The sequence below is a fragment of the Cupressus sempervirens genome, chromosome 4, assembly GCF_028749045.1.
Source record: "Cupressus sempervirens isolate cs-2001-9-10 chromosome 4, ASM2874904v1, whole genome shotgun sequence".
Taxonomy (NCBI): Eukaryota; Viridiplantae; Streptophyta; class Pinopsida; order Cupressales; family Cupressaceae; genus Cupressus; species Cupressus sempervirens.
The window spans coordinates 770,189,638-770,204,118 of NC_143121.1; positions in this window are offsets into that span (position 1 = coordinate 770,189,638).

Consider the following 14,481-nt stretch of genomic DNA (forward strand, 5'->3'; position numbering starts at 1 on the left):
GATAGACTTTTCTTTTTGTGACACCTTTGTCATTGATGTCAGAGGGGGAGATATATGGAAAATTGTAACTAAATGTAAAAGGAAAAATAAGGATATATATATATATATATATATATATATATATATATATATATATATATATATATATATATATATATATTTATATTTATATTTATATTTATATTTATATTTATATTGTAAGAATTTTTCTTATGCTAGAATTCACCCAAAACCAAGGAACTTAGACACAAGCACAATAGTAGACCAAAATAGAGAGTATGATCAAAATGATGATATTCATTCAATATGTCCACTTTCCATATCAAGAGTACACTAGGAGTGCCTATATATAAAGGCCTTAGGAGAGCTTCTAGAATGCATAGAATTCAACAACATGATAAGTCATACAAACTAGGCATGTGTTCACCAGATATGGGTTATCCTCCATTAAGCACAGAATTAAGTATGATGATGTGAGGATAAGCCTTCAACGGTGTAGCACGCAAATCAGTGGTGTAGACAACTTGTGCTAAATAAGAAGTATGAATAACTATGTTGTCAACATGAAAACTTAGTGAATGATTCAAATTCCTATGTTGTAGACAACATGTGCATAATTAGAGTTGCATACATCAATGAGAGTACACCAACTCCTAAGTGTCTCACCTAAATAAATAATAAAATAATGCAAAATAATTAAATAATGCATTAACCTAATTAAACTTAAGTGTAATAAGTAAATACTTATTTACACCAACACCTCCCCTTAAGTGCAACTTAGGGGAATGCCCTTAAGCTTACAAAATCTAGGATGATATGCAATCTCTCATAAAGCGAAGAAAGAGAGAAAACCTCATGGGAAAAACCCTGCCCCAAAAAGAGAGATTAATAGGGATGCATGGATGGATGGAGTAATAAAGACCCCCCCTTTACAACATACATGTAGTATATACATAAGAGAATGATGAAAAGAGGAAGAGAGACATGATAGGCTCCCCCCCTGAAGAAGAATGTCGAACAGTGACTGGTTCTATGAAGAAGTTGATCCACGACTGCAGAATGGTGTTCCTCCCCTTAGGAAGAAATAATGCCAAGGGTAAAAATGAGATGCTTCCACTGTGTGTGGAAAGAATTTATTGGATAAGTGATGTCTCTGAAACCTACTGAACTGGCTGAAGAACCTATCTCAAAGAACTATCTATCTCTACAACTAATGAAGAACCCTGCTACAACTGCTGATCATAAGTATCTATAATCACTTCAACCTATGATGATTGATCATGTAGAGAATGAATAAGAGAGTCAGATGGATCCCTCATGACAACTGAAGAAGGTCCTTATGCATCAAGAAGAAGAGGTAGATCATCAATACTATCCCCCAAATCTATCACTAAACTTGTACATGGAGGACTAGATGTACCCTATTGTTATGGACCTATCACTGTGGCAATATATGCATGTGGACTAAATTGATATAGTGATGTCTCACTACTACTATTAATAGAACTCCATGTGTCTAAATCTGTTGAAGCACTATTGCTAGTGTCACTATCAGTTTCCACACTGTGTGATGTGTAGAGAGGAGTAGAGGACAAGTTTGGTGAACTTTCATCAAAGTATACTTCCTTCTCCAAAAATATCTGATGTGCCTCTAGATCTAGAAGTTTGTATGCCTTCACATTGTCTTCATAACCAATAAAAGTATAAGGCTGAGGTGACTATGCCTTGCATCCCCTAAAAGATATATTTGCTCATGTAGGACAAACGAAGACTCTGAAGTGTGTCACAATAGGTTTTTCTGCTACACCATGCGTCAAAAGGAGTCTTGCTATCTAAGGCTGGATGAGGAGACCTATTAAGAATGTGAGTGGCACTAGATATTGCTTTGACTTCTAATGATGGATGTAGAGACTTAGTGTGTATCATGCAACTTTCCATATACTTAAGAGTGTGGATCCTCAAAGCTGCAACATCTATCTTATGTAGACTAAATGCTGGCAGAGTTTGAAGATCAATTGCCTCAAGTCTGTAAAAGTCTTTGTCTTCTATTCACATACATGCTTCCATTGTCCATTTGGAGAATTTTGATGGCTTTCCTAGATTTCTATTCTACATGAGTCTTGAAGACTAGAAACTTGTCCAACACTTCATTCTTATTATGAAGGAAATAGACCCAAGTGTATCTTGAAAGGTCATCACCAAAGGTAAGTATATAGCAACCCTAGCTAAATACAGAATGACCTGCTAATACCATGTGAACCATCTATAGAACACCTAGTGCTCTTGAATACTTCCCTCTCTATAAATTCCCCTATAAACCCATATCCACTGAATCTATTAAACATTCACCATGGGAAAAGTTGATTTGAGGTAGACCTTTGACCATCTGGTTTGTGCTAACTTGCTAAAGATAGCAAAAGTCAAGATGACCATATTGCTCATGCCATAATTTGATGTTTGAATTTGATTGTGACAAGAAGGCCTTTGAAGGAGACTTGGGCACAAAATTGGAGAAAGAGTACAACCTTTTGTTGTAATTCACTTTCCCTACTGCAACCAGGGACTCATCTTTTAGATTGTGCACTTTTACTGAGTCTAGAAGGAACTTAACTCTATGTCCATCTCTGAGATGAGTGATTTGGTAGATTGATAGAAGGTTTGAGCTTAGGTTTGGAACATAGAGAACATTTTGAAACTCTCCATTTTCTATTTCCACATTTCCTTTCCCTTTAACTTCTATTTTGCTATCACCTCCCATGAAGATGTGTGGTACCTTTGATTGCTTCATTGAAGAAAATTTGTCCTTTGAAGAACCCATGTGATATGAGGCACTTGAGTCAAATATCCACTCCTTTGAAAAGTTTGAATTTTCCATGAGTGCTTGTCGTTTTCCCTTAGAATCTAAAGAAGACCCTTTCTCCTTGTAAGCATTAGGTAATTGAACATTATTTCCTCATGATATTGGTCAACTCATCAATCTTCTTAAGATAACACTCATGTTCTTCATGACCCAATTTTCTGCAATAAGCACACTTCTTCTTCTCCTTATTATTATAGTCCCCCTTCTTGTTGGAATTTGAGGAATACTTGCCTTGTTGATTGGATTGTAGTGTTGTCTTTATTGCATCCTCTAATTTTTTCTTCCATTTCTTCTTACCCTTTCCTTTATTTGAAGATTGTCTAGCTGAGTTTTGAGAATCCCCATTGATTTCAACTTCTTTTCTTCATCATCATGTAGTTTAGATGTAGGTGATTTGAGAATCCCCATTGATTTCAACTTCTTTTCTTCATCATCAAGTAGTTTAGCATATTTGTCAAAAGTGACTTTCTTGTAGGTAGACCCTACGGTAGTCTTAGAGGTGTTAAAAGAAGATACAAATGTGGAATACTCTAATGGAAGCTTGTTATGAGTGAGATAGATTAGTTTGACATCTTTGATAGAACTCCCACAATCAATAATCTTTGTCCTTAGTTCATTCACCTTGATGATGAAATATTGTATTGAATCATATGACTTTGTATCTAAGGATACAAGCTTATCTTTAATTTTGAAAAAATCCTCTTCAAACACTTTACCATTAAGGTTTTTGGGGTATCCCAAGCTTCCTTGGATGTAGAACACTTCTTGATTTGATACATGATCTTGTCATCAACCCCCAAACATATATCACCTAGGATTTTCCTATACATTGCTACCCAAGCTGAAATATCACTTGCTAATACTTTATCACCTGTTGGTTTAGGAAGAGTACTATCTACATATTGTGAAACTTCCTTATTAATTAAGTGATACCACATTTTTATGGACCATGTAGCATAGTTATGAGGAGTTAATTTTGGAAACCTAAAGTAGCCAATAATATAGAAAATGAAAGAAAAGCACAAAAAAGAGAGAACACAACACCAAGAACACCCCCCTCCCCCCCCCCCCCCCCCCCCCACCACCCCACCCCTTTATACTCAATTAAGAAACCCCCCCAAAATAGATATTTTGAGAACTTTATCAGTAGTGCAATTACAATGGGCCACTTGCCAATTTTGGCCTTTATGGACTTTTGATTTTGCTTGATACAACCTCTAAATAGATTACAAATCTAGAACTTTACAATGACCTACAATTATGAAGCAATAGAAAGCAAAGAAAGGTCCTATTATTGAAACTGACACTTTTGTTCACACAACACTACAATCTGACTATAGATCTAGAAAGTAGGAAAAAAATAACACACATTCAAAAAAAGGAACCTATTTTCGACTCTAAATGTGCCTGTATGGAGCATTTGAAGTTGCAAAATATAGGATTATGCAGGTATAGTTGCCAAAAAAATTTTGACGAATTCATGCACCAAAACAAAAAAAAATAGTTGCACCACTAAAAAGTTAAAAAAATTAGACCTAATTTTGAGTCTAGATGTCTAAGTTATGTCCTGTTGAATTCAAACTGCAAAAACCAAAATCAATCTGGAGAGGGGTTGCACCAAAAAATGATGGGGTTAAATTTGATAGTCATATGGCCATCATAGTAGTTCAAGTTGGCCCTGGTATGATAGTTATATGACTATCAATTTTAAGCCAGTAAACTGATGAAATCAACAAAAACTCAACCACAGATGACATCAACATTGTATGAAACTATACGAATGATACAAGCAAAAAAATCATACACTAAAATGGCTATATGTGGTAGCTGACTAAGAGCTTACACAACGGTTGACATGGATTGAACCGAATGAATTAAGGACATGTGTTATCCTTGATGTCACTGTAGTCATGGTAGTGCACCACATGTCAGGCACAAAATAAAGGGTTCTCTGTCTGCATGTCATGTAATGAGTGGTTGTGACATGATTGACAGTCCATGTGGCAATATAGACTATCCATAGGCAAGAATGATTAGTCCCCATCTGATCAAATAACTGCGAATATGCCCCAGGTAGAGGTCATTTGGAAATGTCACCAGAGATCAAGGTTCGCAACCACTGGATCTTCAAATTCGCACTGGGAAACACTGTGTGCACACTAGATTTCTTAGATTTTGTCCCACATCAATGGGTCGTGCAATATTGTGGGTGTATAAATGTTACACATTGCTTTGTATTCACTAAAGCCAAGGCCATCATTTTATGATATGTGGTGGCCACTTAGTGTGATTCTGATTACTAGGAATATGCCAAAATTTATTTGCAATGTACTGCCCTAGTTTGCAAAGGCCAAATTTAATTAGTACAAAAATTGTAGAAGTGCCCACCAAATAAAATAATAAGCCTTACAAAAATAAAAATTCCAAAAATACAAATTTGAAAAATGCAGAGAATGAAATTCAGATCCAAAAATAAAATAATCTAATTAATAAAATGACCATACCTGAATTGCAAATCAGGGCCTTTGAGTTCTAATTTGTAATTATTTTTTCCTTACGATCAACTTTCACCTAGCATAGGCAAATTTATAGTCAATCTTCACTGAATCATCACTTTGAATGCAATGGTGAGGTTAGATCTAGGTCTAGACACTCTGAATTTTTGTGGATTCTTCATATTCAGGTCAAGGTGTTGAAGCATGAACAGTCTCAAATGTTTATGTGTATGAAATCTCCCTTAGCTCTGATATCATGTAAGATTTTGTCTTAGGGCATAATTCACCCAAGACCAAGGAACTTGGACATAAGCACAATAGCAGACAAAAATAGAGAGTATGATCAGAATGACAATATTCATTCAATATGCCCACTTTCCATATCAAGAGTACACTAGAAGTGCCTATATATAAAGGCCTTAGGAGAGCTTCTAGAATGCATAGAAGTCAGCAACATGATAAGTCATTAAACTAGGAACATGTCCACTAGATATGAGTTATCCTCTATTAAGAATGAAATTAAGTGTGATGATGTGAGGATAAGGCTTCAATGATGTAGCACACACATCAGTGGTGTAGACAACATGTGCTAAATGAGGAGTGCAAATAACTATATTTTCAACATGAAAACTTAGTGAATGATGAAAACTCATGTATTATAGACACCATGTGCATAATTAGAGTTGTTTACATCAATGAGAGTACACAAAATCCTAATTGTCTCACCTAAACAAATAATAAAATAATGAAAAATAATTAAATAATGTATTAACCTAAGTAAACTTAAGTAAGTGTAATAAGAAAATACTTATTTACACCAACATATATATACATATATTAGTAAGTTGTAAGGGGGAGCAATAAGTTGTAATTAGAGTTATAAGGGATGTAATCTTCTTAAAACATGTATATACTTTTTTTTACTATGTTATGGTTATTTGTTTTGTTTGGTACGATAGCATGTTTGGGACTTAGCCATTTTTTCCAAAATGTTGCCATCAATGCCAAAGAGGGAGATTGTTGGAAATATGTCCAATCAATAAAATAAGGAAAGTAACATGCTTGTCATTTATGGCAACATATTTGTTTTGTAGATTAGTCATGTTCATTTGTGAAGGAAAGTTGTCTAAGTATCGAACAACATCACATCATCATGATAGATTTGATGATAGCACAATATTCCCTTGGAATATTCTCTTACACAATTAACCAGAGATGCATGACATCATATTGATGATGTATACCAATGTGCATGTCGATAAAATCACCCAAGTCCAAGTTATGAAGGAATTTTTAATGCAATAATGGTACGGCGTAGAACAGAGCATATCAACAGAATGTGTTAAATGACTTGATTTATTATTTTGAATTACCATTTCTTAATCAGCCAACTATAAGATGTGACATGAGCTGACTAAGGAAGAATTTACCAATATGTTTGGTATAAGTAAAGAACTCCATTTGCAAAGTTAGATACAAGTGTGAAGGATGTGAGAAAGATATAATCAATATTATGAACTTGATATGATCTTTTGAAATGAGAGTAATAATTGAATGTGATATTATGACATATGATGCAAAGCATTGTTATGTGAGATATGATGCTGATTGATATGTGTACAGTCACTCTTATATGAAGAATTGTCAATTAGAATATTTATGAAGCATAGAAATTATCTCAGTATTGTATGTATACTTATTTCTTGAAGATCTTATTGTATAGTTACATGTTAAGGGTAGTGGGCTCTCCTTTCACACATTTTTATATGATCTACCAACTCCTAATAGGGTTGAGGCTTCTAACAAGGAAAAGTTTGAGATGAAAGATCTTGGGGTAGCAAGGTACATCTTGGGTATGGAAATCAATAGAGATAGGTCTCATAGAAAACTTATGTTGAGTCAGAGTAAGTATGTGAAGTTTGTGTTGGATAGGTTCAACATGCTAGATTGTAGACCTTTGTGTGTTCCTATTTCTGTGGGAACAAAGTTATTTGTAGATGATTGTCCAAAATCTCCTGGTGAGGTGGAGGACATGAGTAGAGTACCTTATAGTAGTGCAGTTGGTAGTCTTATGTATGCTATGATCTGTACTAGACAAGACATTGGCCAAGTAGTGGGAGTTGATCTAAGCCAATTTATGGCTAATCCTAGATGGGTACATTGGGATGCAGTTAAGCAAGTATTTAGATATTTGAGGGGTACATCAAATTAATCCATTTGTCATCATAGTAACTCTATTGCAGCTCCACATTCAGTTTGCATTCGTGGGTTTGTGGATTCACATAGGGCAGGTGATATTGATAGCAGCTTATGTGTTCACTATGTTTGGTTGTGCCATCAGTTGGATGAGTAAGAGACAACCAATGGTTGCTTTGTCCACTACAAAAGTTGAGTACATGGCTACTACTCATGCTTGTAAGGAAGACATTTGGCTTAGGATATTGTGTTCTAATATTGGTGTTAATGCAAGATAGATTACTATTTGTTGTAACAGTTAGAGTGTTATTTTCCTTGTAAAGAATCTAACTCTCCATGCCAGAACAAAGCACATTGATGTGCAGTTTCACTTTGTGAGAGATTATAAGGAAGATAGAAAGGTAACTTTGGAGGAGGTAGATACTATAAAGAATGTTGTAGATGCATTGACAAAATTAGTGGGCACAAACAAGTTCAGATGGTGTTTGGAGTCTATGGGCCTTTTGGCCTATGGTAGTTAGTTCTTGTTATGTTCATGTTGCTCTTACAAGGTGTTTGAAAAGTGGGAGAATGTTAGGAATAAGGTGTCTCAACCTTGGATAATTCCTATTCTTATTATTTGTTTTGTAAATGTATTTTTTTGCAAATAATGTAATTAAGTGTGAGTGTACATGTGTAGTTGGCATCATGATGTGTCACTCCACTTGCATGTGTTGGCATCTTTAATTGTGTGTATGGAAATCATGACTGAAACGGTTATCCCGAATTCCTATGACACATAAGAGCTATCTTTGGAATATTTAATTGTGTGTAAGGAGATCATGACTAAAATAGTTATGATGGATTCCTATGACGTGTAAGATTTAATTGTGTGTAACGAAATCATGACTAAAATGGTTATGACTTCCATTTCTATGATGCGTAAGAGCTATCTTTGGAAGATACCCTAAAAATGGAAAGTGCATTATATAAGCACTTTGAAGGTTATAGATAGTGGAGTTTGAGTTGTGTATTATTATTTGCTACTAGATAAGTCTTCCATGTCCTGAAAGAGCTTGCACTACAAGTGTCTTGTAACCTTTGAATTGAAGATAATATATTGTGTAGGTTTTGGACGGGTGGTGTTGTTTTAATGAAAGGTTTTTCCCCACTGGCATATCTCTGTATTTGTGTTTTCTTTCTTTATTAATTTTCTATATTCATGGTTGACTACAAAATTATTGTTTACATAATATCTAATCTGAAATTGTAAGGATTTGAAAGAATTTGCACAATACTCTCCTTAAGGGATTAGTGTAGGAAGTTGTTTTTGCACCTAAGTTTCCTTACAAGGCCAAGGTGGGACCAATTAAGCTAACTCAATGATTAACATGTCCTACATGTTAGGGAAAGGAAATGAGGTAGAGGAGTATGCTCTTTTTGCTTTAGGAAAATTAGAAACTTGGACCCTTAGATTCGAACCACCAACCTGAGTCATCCTTTAGAGGGCCTGCTGGAGCAATCCAAACTCTGAGAATGACCCAAGTGAGCACACTTCTTTCACTAAAGATTGCACCTCACTCTAATAAAGAAGCTTTGTTGAGTGAAAGGCTAAAAATAAATATTAATTTCCTCTTCTTCATTCTAATATCACATATCAAGAAGAGGCTCAGTAAACTACATTGGTGGGTGCAGGCCCAATCTTGCTAGTCAAGTATGTGCAATTAAATATGTTGGTGTGGGTTCCTAGCCTCAACTTCACTTACAAAGCCACCAAGGATTAATATGAATGGAAGCCAAGTAAAAAATTCTTAGTTAGTTGCTACCTGGTTCACCTCCAAAAGGAGGCATAATCTTTGTGCAAGTAGGGGGAAGAATCTCTCCTATAGAACTCATCATAGGCATGTCCTTGGGTGTTGGAAGGTGGTATATGCACTTGACCCCTGACACAAGGGTTTTCATTTAGTGTATATGTTATTGATCCCTTGGAATAAACCAAAAACACAGGTGCCCTCTCTTGGGTTGACATGGTTGTGTGACGTGAACACATGCACATAAGTTGTGGGACAAAGGTTTTGCCTTCTCTACCATTTTGTTCCTATGAGGATAAAAGTGTGTTTGTTGTTGAGTGTTAAACTTTTCCAAACCTATCAAACAAACAAAAAGGTCAAGACTCCCCTGCTCCTCTGAGTTGCTTTATGCTCGGTTGGGTTGTTTGAAACTATTGCTCTCTTCCTGTGTTTATCTGAAAACCAATTGTCTTATTTAAAACAACCAAAATACTATCCAAAACTTGAAAATGGTCTTACTACTTGTCTAAAATTTGTCAAAACAACCAACAATCTATCCAAAATTGCCTAAAACTTAGAAAATCTCTTTGAAATTTAGTCTCTTTGGTCATTCTGGTCCCTATTTTTGCACCTAGTTTTCCAAAATTTCATGCGAAATGCTTTTGTTTTGCATTTCTTCACATAGCCCTGTTCAAGTTTTTGCACAAACTTGTGAGAATCTCTGCATGAAATCATATATATTTTTCCTATTACTAGAACCATGTACTTTTTTAAGTGTATCACATCCTCACGTGGCTCTTCACAAGTCTTTTTATGAGAAAATTGTGTAAAATTTGCTATTTTGAATCTTCACCTGGCTCTTTGTGCCTCTTCACATGGTTCCCTAGGAATCCTCATGTGGAATCTTGCCTATGAACTATCAATTTTTTCTATGAGAGCTACCTACACTCTAAATCTAGTCTATTATCTACAACATTGTACCTCTCCTCTGTCTACACATAGTTTCAAATAGTGACTTCTTGCTTAGCTAATGACTTGCAACTTGCACACAAACTAGTCTTGTCTCTTGTTTATTTTATCCTTGGTCTTTTGTGTTTTTCATAATTTGTATTACAATAGCCATAATCTTTGGTTATTCTATCCATTACTAAGACAACTTGTACCTTAGTATACAATACACATATCTTTTTTTTTTTAGACTACATTCTAGTGTGGTCCATGTTTAAGCTTCCACATTTTTTCCTTGTCTATGACTATGGAAACAAGAAGTGGAAACATGTTTTATCCCCAAATACCTAAATTAGGTAGAGCTAGGGGTACTAATTATGATATAGGTCACTCTTTAGTTCATAAATTATCAATCTCTAGTTCATCTAATGAGGAATCATCATGATCCCCCTCACCTGTCAAATCATCTTGTGTTTAGAGAATGTTCTCTATAAAATTATAACAAATGAGGCAACCCTTGTATTAATATGATCTTGAAACTAGAAATGGTCATACATCTCCAAAAAATACGACTAAAATCTTATTTAGACAACCTTTTCAACGAAAACACATTGAAACTTGTTATATTCCTACAATGACTGATCAAAAAACCGAACATGGAAAACAAAGCAGAGACCAAGATCAAAATAGGAATAAATGACATAAGGAACCTCTCTTTACCAATGAGAATTAAGAAGACATCAAAGTACTCCCTAATCATCTCGAGAAATTTTGTAAGGACAAAAACTTCCAAAATGTCATGGAAATCTTTCTTAATGAAGAGAAAGAGAAATACTTTCTCAAACTTGCCCAAGAAGGAGCCAAGCTACCTCATCACTTTAATGTTGAAACCATCATTACACATGAAGAGGAAACTGAGACTTCCAAATTGCAAAAGCAACTAAAAATCATGAAAGAATAGTTAGCCCTAATGATGCATGATAAAGACAAACCTACAAAAATATACACCTTAGATGCTCTTTGTCCATTTCCTTTTGATGAGAGTATATACATGCCTCCTTTTCCAAGAGTTTAGTTACCTAAGTATGATAAATACTTTGGAACAACCAATCCCCAAGATCATCTATGAGAATTTGGTGTCTTGTTTATGGAATTTATGCATAATCAGAAATATCTCATGTGTCTATTCCCAAGAAGTCTAGTTTGTCAAGCTATGGAGTGGTTCTCACAATTACCTATTGGTATCAAAATATTTGATGAGATTGATAAATTTTTTTTCCAACATTACTCTCACAACATACAACACTTGATTAATATTTGAGATTTGTGTAACGTTAAATAGAGAGTTGGGTAACCTTTCCTCACATTCCTTTAGAGATGGAGATAAATTTAAACCAAATACTCATGCAAAATCCTAGAAACAGAGAGACTTGACATCTTTATGGATAACCTCCTACCTAATTTTGGGTATAGAGTTCAACTTCAAGGTCCATGTACCTTCCAAGACATGGTCACACAAGCTATCCAGATAGAGGAATTCATGGTCAAAAAGGGTGAAATAACCCTTCAAAAGGACACTAAACAAGGGTCAACCTCTAATAAAGACAAGTCTAGATATGTGAAAAAAAACTAAAAGGTTGTACATGATGAAGTTGTTGACAACATTACTCCTAAACCTGCTAAGGTAGCATTTAATCTTACAGATAATCTCAAAGCATCCAAGAATGTTGAGAAACCTCTTCCTGAGAATAATACATCTAAGAAAAAACCAAGGAGCTCATGGGATACACACCCTAAACAATATTTTACACCTCTTGGTGAACCTTTGGATGTGGTTTACAAGACCTTGTTACAAAACAAACTCATTTCTCCATTGGGCAATTCTAGTCCTTATGATCTAGAACCATGACCACCATGGTGGAACAAAACTTCATTTTGCAAATACCACCAAAACAAAGGTCACAAAACTAGTAACTGTATTATCTTGCATCACAAAATTGAAGTCCTAATAGACAATGGTGACATTTTTGTGGATGGCCATAACAAGAACTCAAATCACAAGGCTTTCAAGGAGCCATTCCCTCACTATGAAAAAGGCAAAAACTTGAAACCAACTATACATACTCTAACAATGATGATTAGATAGTCCATATGGTTGAACCAATTGGTGTTGAGTATTGTGACATTATTACCATCAAGGGAAAACAAGACAAAACTAAACCTAAGACACCATTTTTCTTAAGTGGTCCTACTTCCAATACATGTGACAAAAAGTCATCACAAACTTGTGCCAATGTTATTACACATTCTCATGCCAAGTTAGTACTCAAAGACCCTATGCCTTTTGCTCCTGAGATAGAACAACACAAAGACAAACCTCTTGCTGGCCCATCTGGAAAAGGAACAAAACTTGTGAGTTACAATATACCTCCTAATAGGTAGATTCTTAACAAATCCCTCACTAAGGTAAGTTTCCCTCAAGATCTTGATCTTGAGAGGTTCCAATCTATGGTAGGTCATCTCACTTCACTTTACTATATGATCTTCTCTGAGGAAGATGAAAATTCACTAAATCACCTGCATAATCAACCTCTACACATTGAGGTCATGATGTACCAAAAACATTTCTAACACATGCTTATCAATAATGGAGCTAGTTTGAATATTGTCTTTGCTACTTTGCTCAGACAATTGGAATATTTTGGAGTCTGTTGACCCTCATTGTAAGATAACTATCAAAGCATATGATGAATTTGAATGCAAGTCTTTAGGTCTTGTTGTGTAACCTCTTTGGGTTGATCCTATCGAAAGGGATGTCACTTTTCAAGTATTGGACATATCCTTATTTTAAAATATTCTACTAGGAATACCATGGATACATGAGATGTGGGTTGTACCTTCCACTTATCATCAATTTATAAAGTTCTCATTTTATGGATCTGAAGTCACTATACCTGCAAGTACTAGCTATACATGTAACATGTTGAAATCTGCTACAAACTTTGAACCTACTAATAGAGAGCTAATAGATTACCATGATAACAAGCTGAAGAAAATTGAGCAGTCACTAAAGCTGATAGAAACTAGAATGGGTACTGAATATCAAATGGAACGTGTTCTATCTTTGATATCTCTTCTTGAATCACCCCATCATTATGAGAGACTATCTAAACCAAAGAGACCTTTTGTTTTGACACCTCAAACCAAGTGTATTGGTACATTTATCAAAGCTACACTCCCTCTTGAGGAGGAAAGTGAAAATAGAGCTATTGTTGCATGGATCTACAAAGACGAAACTCTAGTTGACCTCACAGAATAGTCTTGTGAAATTACTCAAGAGCAGTATGGTCTAGGTCTTAAACTCATGAAATGATTCTACTACAAGGGAACTAGTCGTATTGGATGTAATAAAAATGTTTTGAAAGATCTAGTCAAAGTGATAGCTAGGAGGAACCTGTTAGCTCCTAATTTAATAGATTTGAAAATAACCAAGAAACTAGACCAACACATCTAAGGATAGCAAATTCCTATGATGGATGCACTTGACTATTGATTTTGGGCTAACTATAAGGTTAGTTTCTTCTTCTTCTTCAGGATCTACAAGACCTAGGTAGGTGACCTTAGATTCTTTATATGGTACTAGTGTAAAGGCATACAACTAAATCTAGAAAACAAATAGAACCCTTTAATATTCTTTGTTTATGCAAGCATTCATGGTCATGAAATAGCTAATAACAAAGCACATGAACCTGATAAACCAAGTGAAGGACAAATCTTTTAATTCCTTAAACATAAAGGGAAAATATATTCGATTGATAATTTGGATCTCAACATAACTTGAGTATGCAACAACAAAGGACATGCAATCTCTAAGCTGACTAGTCCCTTATCCATTGGAATCAACTAAATTTTAATATACACATGGACACCTGAAGTATACTCGTATATCTAGACATCTGATCTATCTATCTAACTTACAAATAGACATCAATCTTCATAAAAACTCTCATACTTATGGTGTTATCCTCCTAGTGAAACCTACAACCCTGTCAATGTAAACAAACATTTACATGGATCTTTGTTCCAATAGCAAGTTCATCCAGACATACAACCTTAAAGGATTGCAAATGAGTTTAAGTTGTTCATTCTTAAACACAAAACATTGCACATAATAGAACAAGGAGATTAGAATTAGAATGAAACTAAGAAAAAT